We start from the raw sequence: 20,612 nt of genomic DNA, 5'->3' as shown, positions 1-20,612 counted from the left end.
TATTGCTACACCTGCTTTCTTTTGGCTGTAGCTTGCATGAAATATTTTTTTCCATCCTTTCACTTACAGTTTCTTTGTGTCCCTGTGTCTAAGATGAGTCTCTTGTATGCAACATATTGATGGTTCATTTTTTTTGATCCATTCTGTGAATCTATATCTTTTAATTGGGGAGTTTAATCCATTTACATTCAATGTTAAAACCGTGAAGGCATTTCTTGAATCGGCCATCTTATCCTTTGGATTATGTTTGCCATATTTTTCCCTCTCTCTATTAATATCCTTTATTGTACCCGTACCGAATCTCTTTAGTACTGAACCTTTCTCCAAGTCTCTCTGTCCTGTCTTTGTTTCTCTGTCTGTAGGGCTCCCTTTAGTATCTCCAGTAGGGCAGGTCTCTTGTTAGCAAATTCTCTCAGCATTTCTTTGTGAAAAATTTAAGCTCTCCCTCAAATTTGAAGGAGAGCTTTGCTGGATAAAGTATTCTTGGCTGGAAATTCCTCTCACTCAGAATTTTAAATATATCGTGCCACTGCCTTCTTGCCTCCATGGTGGCTGCTGAGTAGTCACTACTTAGTCTTATGCTATTTCCTTTGTATGTGGTGAATTGCTTTTCCCTTGCTGCTTTCAGAACTTGCTCCTTCTCTTCCATATTTGACAGTGTGATCAGAATATGTCTCAGAGTGGGTTTATTTGGATTTATTCTATTTGGAGTTCACTGGGCATTTATGATTTGTGTATTTATGTTGTTTAGAAGATTTGGAAAGTTTTCCCCAACAATTTCTTTGAATACTCTTCCTAGACTTTTACCCTTTTCTTCTCCTTCTGGAACACCAATGAGTCTTATATTTGGATGTTTTCTATTATCTATCATATCCCTGAGGTCCATGTTGATTTTTTTGATTTTTTTCCCCATTCTTCCTTTTGTGATGTCATTTTCCATTCTGTCATCTTCCAGGTCACTGATTTGTTGTTCAACTTGCTCTAGTCTTGTACTATGAGTATCCAGAATCTTTTTAATTTGGTCAATAGTTTCTTTAATTTCCATAAGATCATCTATTTTTTTAATTTAGTCTTGCAATGTGTTCTTTATGCTCTTCTAGGGTCTTCTTGATGTCCTTTATATCTTGTTCCATACTCTTCTTGATGTCCCTTATATACCATGCCATGGTCTCATCATTCATCTTTAGTTCTTTAGTTAGTTGCTCTAAGTACTGTACTTCTTCTGATCTTTTGATTTGGGTGCTTGGGCTTGGGTTATCCATAACATCTGTTTTTTTCATGTGCTTTAAAATTTTCTGTTGTTTCTGGCCTCTTGGCATTTGCTTAACTTAATAGGGTTCTTTTAGGATTTGCAGAAAAATTGAAATCCTTATCTCTAATTTGTCAGGTCTACAGCTTTGTGGAGTTCACTTTCTGTGACTAACCAGCAAGTGATGTCTGCGAGACACCTGTTCCCCTCAAGCCAGTTCTCCCCCTCTTTGCCTCTGTGGTGAGTTGGGGAGTAAGTCTTGTGGGGTCCAGTGGGTGTACCAAGCTTGCGTGTATAGTTGGTGTTGCCCACCCTGTATAAGGGGCATGTGTCTGATTGGTCAGGGAGGGGGGCAGCTCTAACAACCAAATCTCCCTGGTGTTCCTGGAGATTTAAAGCTGCTGCAATAGTCTGATCCTTCAGTTCATTCCTGCCACAGTTTGTCTCTTTCACTGACCCACAAGTCCTTGGTGTTGGTGTGTGGCCCCTGAGACTTGTGAGTGGGTCTCTCTTCCAGGCCTTGCACCCCCTGGTCCTTTGTTGAGGGATGACTGTGCTATGTCACAGGTGAGTGCCATACACCCAGGGTGGTTCTGAGCTGCCGGTCTGTGTAGGGAGGCTCCCAGTCTGCTGAAATGATGTCTGAATGGGGCTTGTTAATGCCCACTGATCCACCTTCCCAAGTCTGGGACAACCAGCTGGGGGTGCAGGGAGGGCTCATGTCCTTGCCCAATTTTGTGGTGTGTGCATGTTATTGTAAGCACTTCCATCACATTCAATTGTGTGGGGCAGCTCTGGGCTATGGGGCCAGTGATGGGCAGGAGTGTTTCCTGTCCATCAGGATGATGGCTGTGAGAGGATGCCCCCCTTTTCTTGAGAAGTTGTGGTGTTTAGTGAATTTTCTCAGCCACTGGATTATTGCCTTTTGTCTCAGAGCTCTCAGTTCTGCTTTTGCCTTGACCTGCCCAAATTGCAAGTCTTTGAGGCTTTCTGTATTGGGCTTCTTAGAGTAATTGTTTTACAAAATGAAAAAAAAAGATTAAAAAAAAAAAAAAAAAGAAGAAAAAAAAGGGCCCTCCTGGCAGATCTAATGCATTATTGAAATGCTAAGAGACAAAACAATTAGGGCTATTAAGGAAAGATCCAGGGGGGCAGAGAGATAAGTTTTTCTTCAGGTTTTGCAAATAAGCCTTTGGGTGTGAGCTCTGCCCTTCTCCTTTCTATGTTCACCAGAACTCCAAAAAGCAACTGCTTTAATTTTTGAGTTTGTCTTGCTGTTTTTTTGCTATGCCTATCTCCTCTCTGCTGGGCTGGGTGCTCTCAGATTCTCTGGTGTCTGGTCTCAGTCTATCTATGGTTGGAGTTTGGATCAGTAGAATGAGTTTCTGATAAGAGCTGCCAGTGCAGTTCTCCCTTCTCTTTCCCGGCACTGACAGCCCCTCCTCCCATGGGACTGAGCCTGGCAGGGAGGGGCATGTGTCCCCTGGCCACAAAATCTTGCAGATTTTGCTGATTTCAGCAGTTCCACATTTTCATGAGTGTTGTATGAAGTATGCCCAAAGTCAGATTGCTCTGCAGTGTCTAGTCCATGCAGTTCCTGGCTTTCTACCTACTTCCCTGGATGAGTAACTAAAACATACACCTCACCAATCCACCATCTTGCCCCACCTCTCTTAGGCCTTTTTTAATGCAATTTTTTTGAGATATATTCACATAACATACAATCATCCAAAGCATAGAATCAATTGTTCACAGTATCATCATATAGTTGTGCATTCATCACCACATTCAATTTTTTGAACATTTTCATTCATCCAAGAAATAAAGATGAAAATAAGAATAAAATTAAAATTAAAGGTACCAAATTTCACTCAGAATAGCTCATACTGCTTCCCCACATTATTTGTTTACTTTTTGTCCCCCTTTTTTCTACTCATCTGTCCTTACACTGGATAAAGGGATTGTGAGACACAATGCATTCACAATCACACAGTCACACCATATAAGCTATATAGTTATATAGTCATCTTCATGAATCAAGGATAGTGGATTGCAGTTCAACAGTTTCAGGCATTTCCTTCTGGCTATTCAAATACACCAAAAACTAAAAAGGATTATCTATAAAATGCATAAGATTAACCCCCATAATGACCCCTCAACTCCGTTTGCAATCACTCATCCTCTGAAACTTTACTTTTCTTCATTTTTCTTCCCCCTTTGTGTCAAGATGGCTTTCTCAATCCCATGATGCTGGGTTCAGGCTCATACCTGGGAGTCATGTCTCATGTTGTCAGGGAGATTTACACCTCTGGAAGTCATGTCCCATATAGGGAGGAAGGCAGTGAGTTTACCTGCAGTGTTGGCTTAGAAAGACTGCCCACATTTGAGCAATTAAATGTGGTTCTCTGGGGGTGTCTCTTAGGCACAATTATAAGTAGGCTCAGCCTCTCCTTTGCAGTACAAGCTTCATAAGGGCAAGTACCAACCAAGATCATGGGCTTTACATATTAAATTGCTAATGCCCAATGCTTGCAAGAATATCAGGAGTTCCCCAGGTGGGTAAGTTTAATATTTCCATGGATTTCCCAAGTCCTTCAATGGGGCTTTGCAAATAGCTTTATACTCTCTGCCCAAATACATCAGGATGGTCAAGACATCACACTAACCTGTACAAACCAACAAGTTCTTACTGCCTATTTAAGGTTCTATGTAATTATGATGTTTGAATAAACTGACCATACAGGTTAAATTATACAGCCTGCTACAGAAAATATAGATTTTCCACAAAATAAAAGTCTCTTCTTTTGGTCTCACATGGAAGTTGAAGTTTCAGAATATAGTCAATATCATTCTTTTCCCTTTTGTCTGGTTTCCTTTAGTTCTAACCAGGTCCATTTTCTTCATATCTGTAACTAAAATCTGATCTCCTTTTAGCTTCTTTTATTTTTGCTGTATGGAGTAGTGCTGCCATTCATAGCTGCTGAACTCTGGCTCTGAGTCTCAGCTGTCACACAGATATCTGAAATTCCTGGGACTAACCAGGTTATACAGGAAGACCTCATCTCAGAATTTAGAAAAAGAAAATCATTAGAACTAATGAAGACATGTGGCTGCTGTGAGAGCTTACAATAGAGGAATTTTTAGCATAAGATGTCCCTGGTAATCTACACTCTCATATTGAGTTCTCAGAGTTTGCACATTATGTGTAGTCCATATTAGTGGGGTGTTATAATGTTTATCTTTTTGATTCTGGCTTATTTTACTCAACACACTGTCCTCAAGGTCCATTCACCTTCTTGCATATCTCACAACTTCATTTCTTCTTGGCACCACTCAATAATCCGTAGAATGTATATACCAAGTTTACCATTCAATTTGTCAGTTGTTATACCCTTAGGTCACTTCCATCCTTTGCATGTTGTGAATACTGCCATTATAGTCACCAATGTGCAATGCCCATTCATATCCCTGCTCTCAGATCTTACAACCCAATAACAGGGTTGTAGGACCATATAGCATCCCATAATTAGCATCCTCTGGAAGCACCACACTGCTCTCCAGATAGGCTGCACCACTCTACTTCCTTACCAACAGAGAATACATACATCTCTAGCTCCAAATTTTCTCTGGCACTTGAATCCCTTTGTTTATTTCTAAATGGTTCTGTTCACACATCAACAATCCATTCTAAGTAAACATTCAATGATTCTTACTATAGCCACATAGTTATGCATTCACCTCCACAACTTATATGAGTACATTTCTTCTGCAAAGAAAGAGGAAAAGGAGAAAAACATAGAATAAAAACATAAAAAATAGATGAAAAAACTAAAGTAAAATACAATAAGGTCCAACAACAAAACCACCACCAAGTATTTCATATCACTCCCTTATAACTCCCTATCTTAAGCATTTAGCTTTGGTATATTGCATTCTTTACAATTAATGGAAGCATCTTACAATGTTACCATTAACTATAGACTCTAGTCTGCATTGATTGTACTTTTTCTCTTGTATTATCCAATTTTCAACACCTTGCAATTTTGACAATTCATTTGTTCTCCCTCTTTTAAAAACTTTCTTATATTTGTATGTTTAAACACTATCATTGACCACTCTAGATTTCATTAAGTTTTACAGTCCCAGTCTTTATCTTCTATCTTTCCTTCAGGTGCCATATATGCCCCTAGATTTCCTCTATCCAACCATACTCACACTCATCTGTGCTCAGAGTACTTACAATACTTACAATATTATGCTACCCTCACACAGTATTATGCTATCCATTTCTGGATCTATACAACAAATCCTGCTTACCATTATGTACTCCTTCAGCATTAAATGGACAATCTCTAACTTCTTTCTAACTCATGATGGCCTCTGTTCTCAACTTTAACTCTCAAATTTCTCTCATCCATATTAGTTCATATTACTGAGTCCATAGAGTACACTTCTTTTGTTTCTGGCTAATTTCGCTCAAAGTAATGTCTACTGTCTACCATTTTTACTTTTGGAATTTATATGTCATATCTTATTTTATTTTATTTTCCCTTTCTCACTTTTACCCCTACTGATAGTCTTCATTTCTATTCTCTTTTCCAAATCTCTCACTTCTGTCCTTTCCTATCTGCTTGTTGTATTCCCTTTACTATTTCTTGTTCAGAAACTCTCTCAGTGATGTTTGTCTGAAAATATTTTAAACTCTCCCTCATTTTGAAGGACAGTTTCTCCAGATATAGAATTTTTGGTGGGCAGATTTTCTCTTTCAGTATCTTAAATATATCTTACCACTGCTTTCTTACCTACATGGCTTCTATTGAGAAATCTGAAGGTAGTCTTATAGAGCTTCCTTTGTATGTGATGGAGCACATTTCTCTTGCTGCTTTCAGAATTCTGTCTTCATCTTTTTGACATTTGATAATCTGATTGGAGTAGATCTATTCAGATCTGTTCTGTTTAGGGTATGCTGTGTTTCTTGGGTCTGCAATTTTATGTATTTCATCATAAATTGGAAGTTTTCAGTGATTGTTTCCTCCATTATTGTTTCTGTCTCTTTTCCCTTCTCTTCTCCTTCTGGGACACCCATGATATGTACACTCATGTCCTTCATATTGTCATTCAATTCCCTGAGACATTGCACATAGTTTTTCATTCATACCCCATAATTTTTTTGTGTGTATTATTTTATATATCCTGTCTCTAGTTCCTGAATCCTTTCTTCTGCCTTTTCAAATCTGCTGTTGTATGTCTCCATTGTGTTTTCTGTCTTTTCAATATCATAGATTTCATTCCCTTAAGTTCTGCCTATTGTTCTTTTCCAACTTTCTAAGTTCTTCCTTATGTTCACCCAGTGTTTTCTTTATGTCCTTCATTTCTTTTGTGATATCTTCCCTCTCCTAATTTATTTGATTTTTGAATTGGTTTAGCATATTCATTTGAAGATCTTTAGTTAGTTTTTTCAAATCCTGTATCTCATTTGAAGTGTAAGTTTGTTCCTTTGACTGGGCCATGTCTTCGTTTTTGCTAGTGTGTCATAAATTTTTGTTGTCTAAGCATCTGGGTTCCTTGATTACCCCAATTAGATTTTCCCAGACCAGACAGACCCAATTTTCAGCTGGTGTAATCAGTATTATGTTTCCCTGAGGATGAGACCCAGAAAGTTTCTAGACTTTCCTGTGAGGACTCTAGATACTGTGATTTTCATATACTGCCCAGCATGTAGTTCTTGTCAGATCTCAGCTCCCCACTGGCATAAAGAAATGTGTTACAGTCAATTCTCATTAGACCCTCTCCCTGTCAGAGACAGACAACTTCAGAAGCCAAGCATAAGCTGTTTCTGTTTCTTCCCTAGGACCTAGGATCTAGTTCTCTGAGGGAGGGCAACCACTTAAGCTGGGCCCCACCTACTCCTTTTCTTAGGGAAGATAATCACTTTAGGAATTTACCTCCAAAATTTGACTTCCTTTTCCTCTGTATCTTAAATCCACCCTTGCCTAGGTCAGCTCTGACAATTGAAAATGCCTGAGGCTTCCTCTAATGAGGTACTTCAAATGAGAGAAAAAAAGGAAAAAATAAAGTAATCCCTTTTTCAGGACCAGTCCCCAGCCCCCCAGTTACCAGTCAAGAACCAGAATTGGTGCCAGATTCTCTGTGTGGCTTTTCTTGGCACACAGCTGATTTGAATTTGATTCTTCTATTTGTCATTATAAATGGAAGTTTTTCCTAGTGATTCCCTTCTGTGCACTCTCTACTGATGTATAGAAACAGTAAAGATTCTTTGGGTACATTTTCTGTGCCCTGCCACTTTGCTGAATTTGTTCATTAGCCCTCAGAGTTTTGCAATATATTTTTGGGGACTACCTGTATCTAGGATCATGTCATCTGCTGAAAGTGAAACTTTCTTTGTCATTCCCATGTTGGATGATTTTCATTTCTATTTTAACATCTTCTTTAATGTAGTACATCCATTATAATTCAGGAAAGAATATTTTTATACTTGTATTATTAACCCCAGCCCATTGTCCAAAAAAGGATTCACTTTGTTATACTCTCCTATTTTTATCTTCAGACTTTCATTCTATCAACATGCATGATCCAACATATCCCCTTTCAAACATACTCCTATACATACTAGAGAATTGTTAATTACACTCACAATAATATTTGACCATAACCACTATCCTTATTGGAAACTTTACAATCAACCTATATGCAAACCAAAATCTCAACCTTGCAGGCTGTCTGTCATTAAATAGAGGGCATTAATTTGAAAGGTATAGGATCCTGAAAATTGGAATGGGGATATATGGGGTGATAATGATGGCAGTGGGAACATTGAAACCCCAGAATCTGCTGAGTTTTGAGTCTTTACAAAATAAACCTGTAATGATCTGCCCTGAGGAAATAACTATCTGACCTCCAGGCTGCCCTGAGGAGACAGCAACTGGTCTTTCAGTCTGCCTTGAGGAATCTCCCATCCAACATCCATTGGAGAGGTTAACCCTGCAGTGCTTGATATACATGTTACCACCTCCCCTGATGAAAAAGGAGAGATTAATCCTGTTTCAGCATTTGAATCTTCAACATAATGCCCTGAGTTAATTGGCTGGAAAGACACTTCTAATTCTTTTCCTGACCCACTCACACTATCCCTCTGCATTATTCAGGGTCCTCCAGGAAAACAGAACCAACAGGGGATAGCTGTAATTATGTGGTTCTATAAAAGTGTCTCAAATGTGTCTAAATTCCATAGGGCATGTGGCAAGCTGACTACTCTGATGCAGATCCTTAATGAACTCTGCATGAGAGGTTGACTGGCTGAAAAATGAAAGTTCTTTCTTCTCCCTTAAAATATTCAACTGACTGGATTAAATCCAACTGATTGGATTCTCTCATTGCAGGAGATGCTCCCTTAGTTGACCATTCTAATAAGACACAGATGCAATCAATTGATGATTTAATAAACCAAACTTCTTGTTTATTAATCAGCCATGAAATGCCATTGCAGGAACAGACCAGTGAATACTTGACCAGACAACTGGGTGCCACCATGTAGCCAAGTAGACACATGCAACTAACCATCACCACCTCTTCCAGACCTATAACTAGATCAAGTCCCAACAGGCCCCAAAGGTGAGGTACAAATTGTGACCCATGAAGAAGTACACTATATTCTGAAAGAACTGGATGAGCTTTCCAGTTTATATAGACAGAAATTGGGGGAATATGTGTGGGAAGGATATTAAGATTGTGGGATAATGCTGGAATGAACATTTGTAGATACAGGCCCACCAAACAGAGATTCTGGATTCAATATTGTAGCTTGAGGCGTTATAAAGGGCTTTATATGGTTGACTGAAATATGGATCCAAAGATGGCTTAAATTACATGAGGTCAATATTCCAGAAGTGCCATGGTATACTTTAGATAAGGGGATCCAAGAGCCTACAGAGATTGGAATGTTAGGATGGATTTATCATGTAAGACCTACTCACCTGCCCCAGGAATGTGCAGAGGGCACACCTTTCACCAGAACTGTGAGGAACAGAGTTGTGAGACTACCTCCATCATCTCTGAAGAGCTCTGCAGTCACTTTTTTCTGAAGGGCAGATATTACTGTGGAAAATTCTGTCACTGAACTAGAATCACTAAACACAATGGGGATGATCAGATCCCAAGTTGGCAGAAGCCACATGGAAGCCCCTAATTTCCAAAGACAAGGAGGTCATGGCCACCATAATGGACAGAAGTCTCAAAGCAGCAATCAGATAGTCTGACATGCAAAGACATGTGGTGTTAGCTAGTAGATCATGGGTTGCCTAGAAGGAAAATAGATGGATAGTCTACTAAATTCTTACTTGATCTGCATTAGCAGAAGATTTCTAGGTCAAGTGAATAAGTCTAATTTGAATTACAAAATGAGAGAATTGTGGCCCCTTAATCAGTTCTCAGACTTGAGACAGTTTACTCTCAGACTCATAGCCCCTTGAATGAGGGGAGAGCTGGGTCTCCTTGGGGAAGGACCCAGTTACAATGGGACTGTTACCCACCTGTCAGAGCAGGGGCTTATAGAGGTCTGGAGACTCATGGAGTTTCATCTCAGGTCCATCTCACATTGGGTCCAGAGGGTCTCCAGACAATTCTGTGGTTATTTCCCCAGTTCTAGAACGTATATTTTGGATAGATATACTCAGTCACTGCCAGAATCTCCACATTGGTTCCCTGATTTATGGAGTGAAAGATATTATTGTAGGAAAGGCCAAGTGAAACAAAATACTAAATCAGGAGCAATGACAGATTCCTGGAGGTAATTCATATATTAGTGCAATTGTTTAGGACTTAAAGGATTCAGGGCTATTGATTCTCATCACATCCCTTTCACCTCTCCTATTTGGCCTGTGCAGAAAACAGATGGGTCTTGGAGAAAAACAGTGGGTTATAATAAACTTAACCAGGTGGTGACTACAACTGCAGCTTCTGGTACCTGGTATTCAGCTATTGGTCTTGTAAATGCTTTTACTTAATTGCTGTTAGTAAGGGCCAGAAGAAACTGCTTTTACCTGGAAGAGCCAGCAGTATACCTTCACTGTACTACCTCAGGGATATACCAACTTTTCAACCCTATGTCATAATCTTATCTGCAGGAAATTTGATCATTCTCCCCTCCCACAGGACATAACCCTGGTCCATTATATTCATATCAGGTTGAGTTAACCTAGTGAGCAAGAAGTAGCAACTACTCTAGTTCTTATTTGTAAGATATTTGTGGGTCAGAGGATGGGAGATAAATCCAAGAAAATACAAGGGCCTTCGATCTCAGTGAAATTTCTAGGTATTCATTGGTAGTGGGCATGCCAGTGTGCAGGATAAGTGGCAACATCTGTCCTCTCCTATTACCAAAAGGAGGCACAATGCCTAGTTGGCCTCTTTGGATTAGGAGATAACATATTCCTCATTTAGTTGTGCTACTCTAACCCATGTACTTATTGACCAGAAACGTTTCTACCTTGAGTGGGAACTGGAACAAGAGGAGGATTTACAACTGGCCCAGCATGCTGTTCAATCTGCTCTGCCACTTCACTCATGTGATCCAGCAGATCCAAAGGTGTTGGAAGTGTCAGTGGCAAGAAGACACTGTCTGAAAACTTTGGCAGGGCCCTATAGCATAATCACAATGCAGACCCTTAGGATTTTAGAGCAATGCTTTGTTATCCTCTACAGATAATTTTTGACCTGTTACTTTGCCTTAATAGAGACTGAATGCTTAACCATGGGCCACCAAGTTACCAGGAAACCAGATTTGCCTATCATGAGCTGGGCGTTGTCTGACAACCAAGCTATAAGGTTGGGCAGGCACAGAAGTGCTTCACCATAAAATGGAAGTAGTACTCAAGATAGGACTCAAGCAGGTCCTGAAGGCACAAGTTAAATGAAGAAATGACCTATATGCCTATAGCCTCCACTCCTGCCACATTATCTTTCCTTTCCCAGCCCCAAACTATGACCTCTTGTAGAGTTCATTACAAGCAGTTTGCTGAAGAGTAGAAAACTTACACCTGATTTATAGATGGTTCTGCATGATGTGTAGGTATCACCTGACAGTGGACAGCTACAGCACTGCAACCACCTTCTGGGATGACCCTGAAGGACAATCCTCCCAGTGGGCAGAACTTTGAGCAATGCACCTGGTTGTTCATTTTGCTTAGAAGGAGAACTGACCAGAGGTTCATTTGCATACTGATTGAAGGGCTATTGCTAATGGTTTGGCTAGATAGTCAGGAACTTGGAAGGAACATGATTGACAATAGATGACAAAGACGTCTGTGGATAGACCTTTATGATTGGGCAGAAAACATGAAAATATTTGCGTCTCACGAGAAGGCTCATCAGAAGGTGATTTCAGCAGAGGAAGATTTCAATAATCAAGTGGATATGATGACACATTTTATGGATACCAGTCAGCCTCTTTCCCCAGCCCATCCTTCCACAGCTCAATGGTTTCATTAAAAAAATGATCATTGTTGTCAGGATGGAGGTTCTGCATGGGCTTAGCAACATGGATTTCCACTCACCAAGGTTGACTTGACTACAGCCATTGATGAGTGCCCAATCTGCCAGCAGGGAGACACACTAAGTCAACATTCCCCAAGGTGAACAGCCTGCTGCATGTTGACAGGTTGATTACACTACATCACTTCCATCATGGAAGGTTTAGCAACATCTAACTGGAATAGGCACATACTACAGATGTGGGTTTGCCTTCCCTGCACACAATGCTTCTGAAAATACTGTCATCCTTAGTCTTATAGAATGCCTTATCCACCACTTTGGTATCCCACATGACATTGCTTCTGATCAAGGGTCCCACTTCATAGAAAATGTAGTGTGGGAATGGGCATACACTCATGGAATTCTCTTGTCCTACAACATTCCTCATCATCCTGAGGCAGCTGGATTGATAGAATAATTAAGCCTAATAATCATGATTAAGCTTCAATTATGACACAAACTAGGTGATAATACCTTGCATGGCTGGGGCAATTATCTCCAGGAAGCTAGTGCATGATCTAAATAAACATCCAATATAAGGAGCTGTCTCACCCACACTGGGATTCATGGGTCCAGAAATCAAGGAGAGAAAATGGGAGTGGCATCACTCATTATTACCCCTGGTGATCCAGTAGAAAATTTTTACTTTCTGTGCTGCTGGTCTACAAATCTTAGTTCCAAAAGGAGGAGGGCTTCCACCAGGAAACGAAGATTCCATTGAACTGGCAGTTAAGATGGCCACATAACCACTTTGGGTTTCTTATGCCTCTGAATCAGCAAGCAAATAAGGGGATTGCTGTACTGGATTGGGTGATTGATCCTGACTCTCAAGGAGAAATAGCACTGCAACTACACAATTGAGGTAAAGAAGAATTTGCCTGAAATACAGTTGTTCCCCTAGGGCATCTCTTAGTACCACCATGCCCTGTGATTACATCAATGTAAAGGTGCAACAACCCAATCTAGGCAGGGCTACCATTGGCCCAGAAAGTTCAGGAATGAAGATTTGGTTCACCCTACCAGGCATAGAACAACAGCCTATTGAGGTGCTTGCTGAGGGCAAAAGGGACATGGAATGTGTAGTGGAAGAAGGTAGTGATAAATATGAATGAAAACCATGTGACCAGTTACAGAAATGTGAGTTGTAATGATATGAATATTTCTTCCTTGTTTTGTCATATTTGTGTATGTATATAAAGCAAATATCTTTGTTTTCTTCTCTACCTTATCCCCTTATCTGGCACAAGTTGTACTGTTCATTTTGTAGTGTTTGAGTTGTAGGATATCAAGTTTAAGAGTGTATATTACCCAAGGATGTGCACCCTACTCTGGAGAGATGTAGTGCATTCCCTGTTGTACACAGGACAGTTGAGTATTGTTAGGCAAAAATATGTTGTTTTTTATTTAGAGATCATGTATGGTTTAAGGTGATACAAAGAGTTGACAAGGGGTGGACTTTGATCACTAGGTTTCTTATGTCAACTTGGCCAGGTATTGGTCACCAGTGGTCTGGTCAAACAAGCACAAGCCTATTACTGTGAGGACGTTTCATGGACTTAAATCAAGTTGATTGCATTTAGATTGATTATATTTCCAACAAGCCAAGGAGGGTCTCTTCAGCAAACAGAGATATTTTCATCCAATTACTTGAAGGCTTTAAAAAGAGAAGTGATGTCTTTGGTAGTCAGAAGGGAGAATTTTCATCTCTACTTCAGCCAGCCAACTTCTCCTGGGGAATTCAATGAAAACTGTCATTGTAGTTGTCAGCCTGCAGACTGCCTTATGGAATTTGGACATGAGCATCCCCACAATTGTGTGAGACACTTTTACAAAATCTCCTAATATTTGCAGATACTTCCTATTGTTTCTGTTTCCCTAGAGAATGCTGGCTAATGCACTCTTTAACTCACTAGTTAAGAGTATGTTTTTTAATTTCCACATATTTGTGGATTTTACATTTCTCCATCTGTTATTGGGAGTTCAGCAGTGAACAGGGTCAGATCTCATCCCATAACAAAGCCATTTCAGTTGGAAAAGAGTTAACATTGAAATCTTCAATGCATGGGAAAAGATGAAAATAAAATTAAGCACTTCAAAAATCTTAGACATTCTATATACAGATGGATAAACTTCCAAACTTAGAATAAATAACAAAATATTAAAAATGTATTCCTTTTTTTGTCTCCTGCTTTCTCTCTTGCACACACACACCTTTTATAAGTTAAACTAGATGGTTACATGAAAGCTAATGAATATATTTTAAAGTAACACCTCATGTTTCAAAGCAAACCATATTGTACATCATGAATTAAAACAAATTCATGAATGATCCATCTGTGCCACTTTTTTGGTGCTATTGACAAATACATGGTTTGAACATTTTATTTCTGTGGGTGTTTTTGATTTGGATTAATATATCTGCTTTAGAGAATTTATCAAAACTAGAATTAATGAGGGGTATTTGAATTCTATTTTTAGAGGGGTGATGGTTCCAAGTCACACATGCTTACAGTAATGGATGCTACTTCCACTGATCCTGGTTGAAGAGGTCCCAGGGACACTTGGATATCAACTTTCATTTCAGAAGACAATGCTTCCAGTTGCTTAGGATTCTTAAACATTTGATGATACTAGATTGTGTGCTACAGTTTCTCCTTGAAAGTTAAAAACTGTAGACAGCATTTGGAACACTGGTGAAGATTCTGTTCTCAGTGCCCTCTACAATGACAAATGTATGGTGAGGTCATTTTTAAAGGTTTTAGAAAAAAAGGACAAAGCAAATTTTTAGAATTTCATGGGATATTCTAAAATGTACTTCTACATCAGCAAAGGCTGATGATCTGTAACTGCAAGCCTGTCAAATGTAAGGTTTTTCACCAAGTTTGTGACTGTCCTTCATGTGTTGTAAGAGAACCTGTTCTGTTTCAAATGACAATTTACAGATTTTACAGAGTGGAGGGTTCCTGAGGGTGTGCACACTTTCAATATGGCACTGTAGCTGGAAAGGAGAGGGGAATTGCCAGTGGCCATGTTGGCAGGTGCTGTGCCTTTTCCAGCTGTCACTACTTTCCTTCATGTGGTTCATAAAATTAATATTTTTAGAACTTTAAAGCAGTTGAGGCATTTAAGGCTTGTGTCAGTCTTCTGTTCTGGCTGCCCATTTTCTTTATGTTGTTCATAGCAAAAGTCATGAAGTAACACAATCATGCTTCCTTTCTTGGAACCAGCAGTTTCTTGACCTGCTATATTTGAAAAATCTATTTTTCCAGTCCTCCATTTTCCCTGACTGGATTTACAGTTTTAAAATTGTCCTTTGCAAGACATTGTAAAAAGTGCTCCATTCTGAACATGGTTTAACAAGGTATGACAATCTTTGGAGGGTACATTTTGCCGATTGTTTTTTGTATGAGATATACCCAAGGAGGACAAAGCTAAAGAATGTCCATCACTGAGTTTAGTCCTTTTGGGATTGATGATATTTACTTCAGAATTGGAAAGTAACTTTGATATACAAGGATTTTCATCTATACATCCTACAGAAAGTGCTGCTCTTCCTGGATGCTGCACTGAACTCAGGAGAAAATAGCTCTGAAGTTATTGTGGTGAATTAATTTTATAATCAGGTTCAGACAAAGTCTCAATAATAATGGGACTACTTGTTGCTCTTGATTCAGACTGAGAAACTAGCAAGATGGCCACTCTTTTTTTTATTAAATTCAGTTTTATTGAAATACATTCACACACCATGCAATCATCCATGATATACAATCCACTGTCCACAGTGTAATAACATAGTTATGCATTCATCACCACAATCTATCTCTGAACATTTTCCTTATATCAGAAAGAACCAGAACAGGAATAAAAAATAAAAGTGAAAAAAGAACACCCAGATCATCCCCCATCCCACCCCATTTGTCCTCTAGTTTTTATCCCCATTCCTCCACTCATCCATACACTAGAAAAAGGGGGTGTGATCCACAACGTCTTCACAATCACACTGTCACCCCTTGTAATCTACATTATATATAATTGTCTTCAGGAGTCCAGACTGCTGGGTTGGAGTTTGGTAGTTTCAGGTATTTACTTCTAGCTATTCCAATACATTAAAGCCTAAGAGGTGTTATCTATATAGTGCATAAGAATGTCCACCAGAGTGACCTCTCGACTCCATTTGGAATCTCTCAGCCACTGAAACTATTTCGTCTCATTTTGCATCCCTCTTTTGGTCAAGAAGATACTCTCAGTCCCACGATGCCGGGTCCACATTCATCCCCGGGAGTCATAATCTGCGTTGCCAGGGAGATTTACACCCCTGGGAGTCGGGTCCCATGTAAGGGGGAGGGCAGCGAGTTCACCTGTCGAGATAGCTCAGTTAGAGGGAGAGAGGGCCACATCTGAGCAACAAAGAGGTACTAAAGGGGAGACTCTTAGGTACCATTACATACAAGTTTAGACTCTCCTTTGTGGTAATCAGCTTCATAAGGGCAAGTCCCTTGCTCGAGGGCTCAGCACATCAAACAGCCAGTCCCAATGTTTGTGACAACTTCAACAAGATGGCCACTCTTGATGTAAGGGTCACAGGACTTATAGCCTGCAATGCATGACAAGTACCTTGTCAGAAGTGATTATACTATTTTCTCCTTGAATTAGACCTGGGGTGACTCTATTAAAAATGTTTGAAACAACTGGTTTTGAATTTGAAGTCAGTCCAAAAATATCAGCTCAGCATCTTCATTTACATGTTTCACCCCAACAAAGATCATCTCAGGGTCTTCACCATGCAATTGTTTGGTTTCTTTCACACTTTTCTGTGGTTCTGGCTCTTTTACACACATACCAGTGCTTCCTTTACATAAAATGCAACCTCAAGCTGCACTGATACTTCTAAATAAATTGAGATATTTCAGGCAGAATGTCACATCTGGTCCACATCCATGGTGATCCTGGAGCTCCCAGTGACACACCTTTATGGCACTACCCAGGAAAAGACCCTAATGTCTAATTTTTATGGGATTATAACTACCCAGGACCACTTTTAGCAAATACTTGCATGTGATACTTTTTTATTCCTTCACTTTCAATGTACATTTTTTTAATCTTCATTTTATTGAGATATATTCACATACCACGCAGTCCTACAAAACAAATCGTACATTCCATTGTTCACAGTACCATTACATACTTGTACACTCATCACCTAAATCAATCCCTGACACCTTCATTAGCACACACTCAAAAATAACAAGAAAAATAATTAAAGTGAAAAAGAGCAATTGAAGTAAAAAAGAACACTGGGTGCCATTCTCTATTTGTTTGTTTCCTTCCCCCATTTTTCTACTCATCCATCCATGAACTAGACAAAGTGGAGTGTGGTCCTTATGGCTTTCCCAATCCCATTGTCATCCCTCATAAGCTACATTTTTATACAATTGTCTTCGAGATTCATGGGTTCTGGGTTGTAGATTGATAGTTTCAGGTATCCACCACCAGCTACCCCAATTCTTTAGAACCTAAAAAGGGTTGTCTAAATTGTACATAAGAGTACCCACCAGAGTGACCTCTCAGCTCCTTTTGGAATCTCTCTGCCACTGAAGCTTATTTCATTTCCTTTCACATCCCCTTTTTGGTCAAGAAGATTTTCTCCATCCCACGATGCCAGGTATACATTCCTCCCCGGGAGTCATATTCCACGTTGCCAGGGAGATTCACTCCCCAGGGTGTCTGATCCCACGTAGGGGGGAGGGCAGTGATTTCGCCTTTCAAGTTGGCTTAGCCAGAGAGAGAGGGCCACATCTGAGCAACAAAGAGGCATTCGGGAGGAGGCTGTTACGCATAATTATACGGAGGCCTAGCCTCTCCTTTGCAGCAACCGTCTTCCCAAGGGTAAATCCTATGGTACAGGGCTCAACCCATCAAACCACCAGTCCCCTATGTCTGTGGTCATGTTAGCAACCATCGAGGTGGGGTAGGCCAATACCCCTGCATTCTCCAGAGGTTCCTCAAGGGGGCACTACATACTTTTTCCTTGTTTTTTTTTTTTTTTAATTTTTTTTCTTTTTAAATCAACTGTATGAAAAAAAATTAAAAAAAGAAAACATACAATAAAAGAACATTTCAAAGAGACCATAACAAGGGAGTAAGGAAAAGATAACTAACCAAAGATAACTGCTTTACTTCCAACATGTTCCTACTTTACCCCAAGAAAGTTACCTAATATAGCAACATTTCTGTGAACTTGTTCCTACTATATCCATCAGAAATTAACAGACCATAGTCCTTCCTTGGCATCCTCAGAATGTTAAATAGCTTATCTGTTCTTCTTGGATTATTGTTCCCCCTTCCTTAATTGCTCTCTATTGCTAGTTCCCCTACATTCTACATTATAAACCATTTGTTTTACATTTTTCAAAGTTCACATTAGTGGTAGGATATAATATTTCTCTTTTTGTGCATGGCTTATTTCACTCAGCATTATGTCTTCAAGGTTCATCCATGTTGTCATATGTTTCACGAGATCGTTCCTTCTTACTGTCATGTAGTATTCCATCGTGTGTATGTACCACATTTTATTTATCCACTCATCTGTTGAAGGACATTTGGGTTGTTTCCATCTCTTGGCAATTGTGAATAATGCTGCTATGAACATTGGCGTGCAGATATCTGTTCATGTCACAGCTTTCCGATCTTCCGGGTATATACCGAGAAGTGCAATCACTGGATAGAATGGTAAATCTATATCTAGTTTTCTAAGGAACTGCCAGACTGACTTCCAGAGTGGCTGAACCATTATACAGTCCCACCAACATTGAATAAGATTTCCAATTCCTCCACATCCCCTCCAGCATTTCTAGTTTCCTGTTTGTTTAATGGCAGCCATTCTAATTGGTGTGAGATGGTATCTCATTGTGGTCTTAATTTGCATCTCTCTAATAGCTAGTGAAGCTGAACATTTTTCATGTGTTTCTTGGCCATTTGTATTTCCTCTTCAGAGAACTGTCTTTTCATATCTTTTGCCCATTTTATAATTGGGCTGTCTATACTATTGTCATTGAGTTGTAGGATTTCTTTATATATGCAAGATATCAGTCTTTTCTCAGATACATGGTTTCCAAAATTTTTTCCCATTGAGTTGGCTGTCTCTTCACCTTTCTGAGAAATTCCTTTGAGGTGCAGAAACTTCTAAGCTTGAGGAGTTCCCATTTATCAATTATTTCTTTTGTTGCTTGTGCTTTGGGTGTAAAGTCTAGGAAGTGTCCGCCTAATACAAGGTCTTGAAGACATTTTCCTACATTATTTTCTAGGAGTTTTATTGTACTTTCTTTTATATGGAGATCTTTCATCCATTTTGAGTTAATTTTTGTGTACGGTGTGAGGTAGGGGTCCCCTTTCATTCTTTTGGGTATGGATATCCAACTCTCCCATTCCCATTTGTTGAAAAGACCATTATGACTCAGTTCAGTGACTTTAGGGGCCTTATCAAAAATCAGTCAGCCATAGATCTGAGGGTCTATCTCCGAATTCTCAATTCCATTCCATTGATCTATATGTCTATCTTTGTGTCAGTACCATGCTGTTTTGACTACTGTGGCTTTATAATAAGCTTTAAAGTCAGGAAGGGTAAGTCCTCCCACTTCGTTTTTCTTTATTAGAGTGTCTTTAGCAATTTGAGGCATCTTCCCTTTCCAAATAAATTTGATAACTAGCTTTTCCAAGTCTGCAAAGTAGGTTGTTGGAATTTTGATTGGGATTGCATTGAATCTGTAGATGAGTTTGGGTAGAATTGACATCTTAATGACATTTAGCCTTCCTATCCATGAACATGGAATATTTTTCCATCTTTTAAGGTCCCCTTCTATTTCTTTTAGTAGAGTTATGTAGTTTTCTTTGTATAGGTCTTTTACATCTTTGGTTAAGTTGATTCCTAGGTACTTCATTTTTTTTTAGTTGCTATTGAAAATGGTATGTTTTTCTTGAGTGTCTCTTCAGTTTGTTCATTTCTAGCATATAGAAACATTACTGACTTATGTGCATTAACCTTGTATCCCGCTACTTTGCTAAATTTGTTTATTAGCTCTAGTAGCTGTATCGTTGAATTCTTGGGGTTTTCCCGATATAAGATCATATCATCTGCAAACAATGACAGTTTTACTTCTTCTTTTCTAATTTGGATGCCTTCCATTTCTTTGTCTTGTTGGATTGCCCTGGCTAGCACTTCCAGCACAATGTTGAATAACAGTGGTGACAGTGGTCATCCTTGTCTTGTTCCTGATCTTAGGGGAAAGGCGTTCAGTCTCTCAGCATTGAGTACTATGCTGGCTGTGGGTTTTTCATATATGCTCTTCATCTTATTGAGGAAGTTTCCTTCAATTCCTACCTTTTGAACTGTTTTTATCAAAAACGGATGTTTGGTCGGGGAGGCGGGGCAAGATGGCAGACTGGTGAGCTGTATGTTTTAGTTACTCCTCCAGGAAAGTAGGTAAAAAGCCAGGAACTGCGTGGACTGGACACCACAGAGCAATCTGTCTTTGGGCATACTTCATACAACACTCATGAAAACGTGGAACTGCTGAGATCAGCGAAATCTGTAAGTTTTTGCGGCCAGGGGACCCGCGCCCCTCCCTGCCAGGCTCAGTCCCGGGGGAGGAGGGGCTGTCAGCTCCAGGAAGGAGAAGGGAGAATTGCAGTGGCTGCTCTTACCGGAAACTCATTCTACTGATTCAAACTCCAACCATAGATAGACTGAGGCCAGACACCAGAGACTCTGAGAGCAGCCAGCCCAGCAGAGAGGAGACAGGCATAGAAAAAAATCAAC

The 20,612-nt window shown here is 39.6% G+C and overlaps 1 protein-coding gene and 1 pseudogene across 3 annotated transcripts in view; both read right to left on the bottom strand.

Annotated features, from left to right (window-relative positions):
* The window catches only part of LOC119519835 (lysosome-associated membrane glycoprotein 1-like), a 171,655-nt gene that overhangs the window by 32,163 nt on the left and 118,880 nt on the right, over positions 1-20,612 (bottom strand). The window lies entirely within an intron of this gene.
* LOC119519703 lies at positions 11,438-16,635 on the bottom strand (annotated as a pseudogene).

The sequence above is a fragment of the Choloepus didactylus genome, chromosome 24 (genome assembly GCF_015220235.1).
Source record: "Choloepus didactylus isolate mChoDid1 chromosome 24, mChoDid1.pri, whole genome shotgun sequence".
Taxonomy (NCBI): Eukaryota; Metazoa; Chordata; class Mammalia; order Pilosa; family Megalonychidae; genus Choloepus; species Choloepus didactylus.
This window is presented reverse-complemented; position numbering and strand designations above follow the sequence as displayed.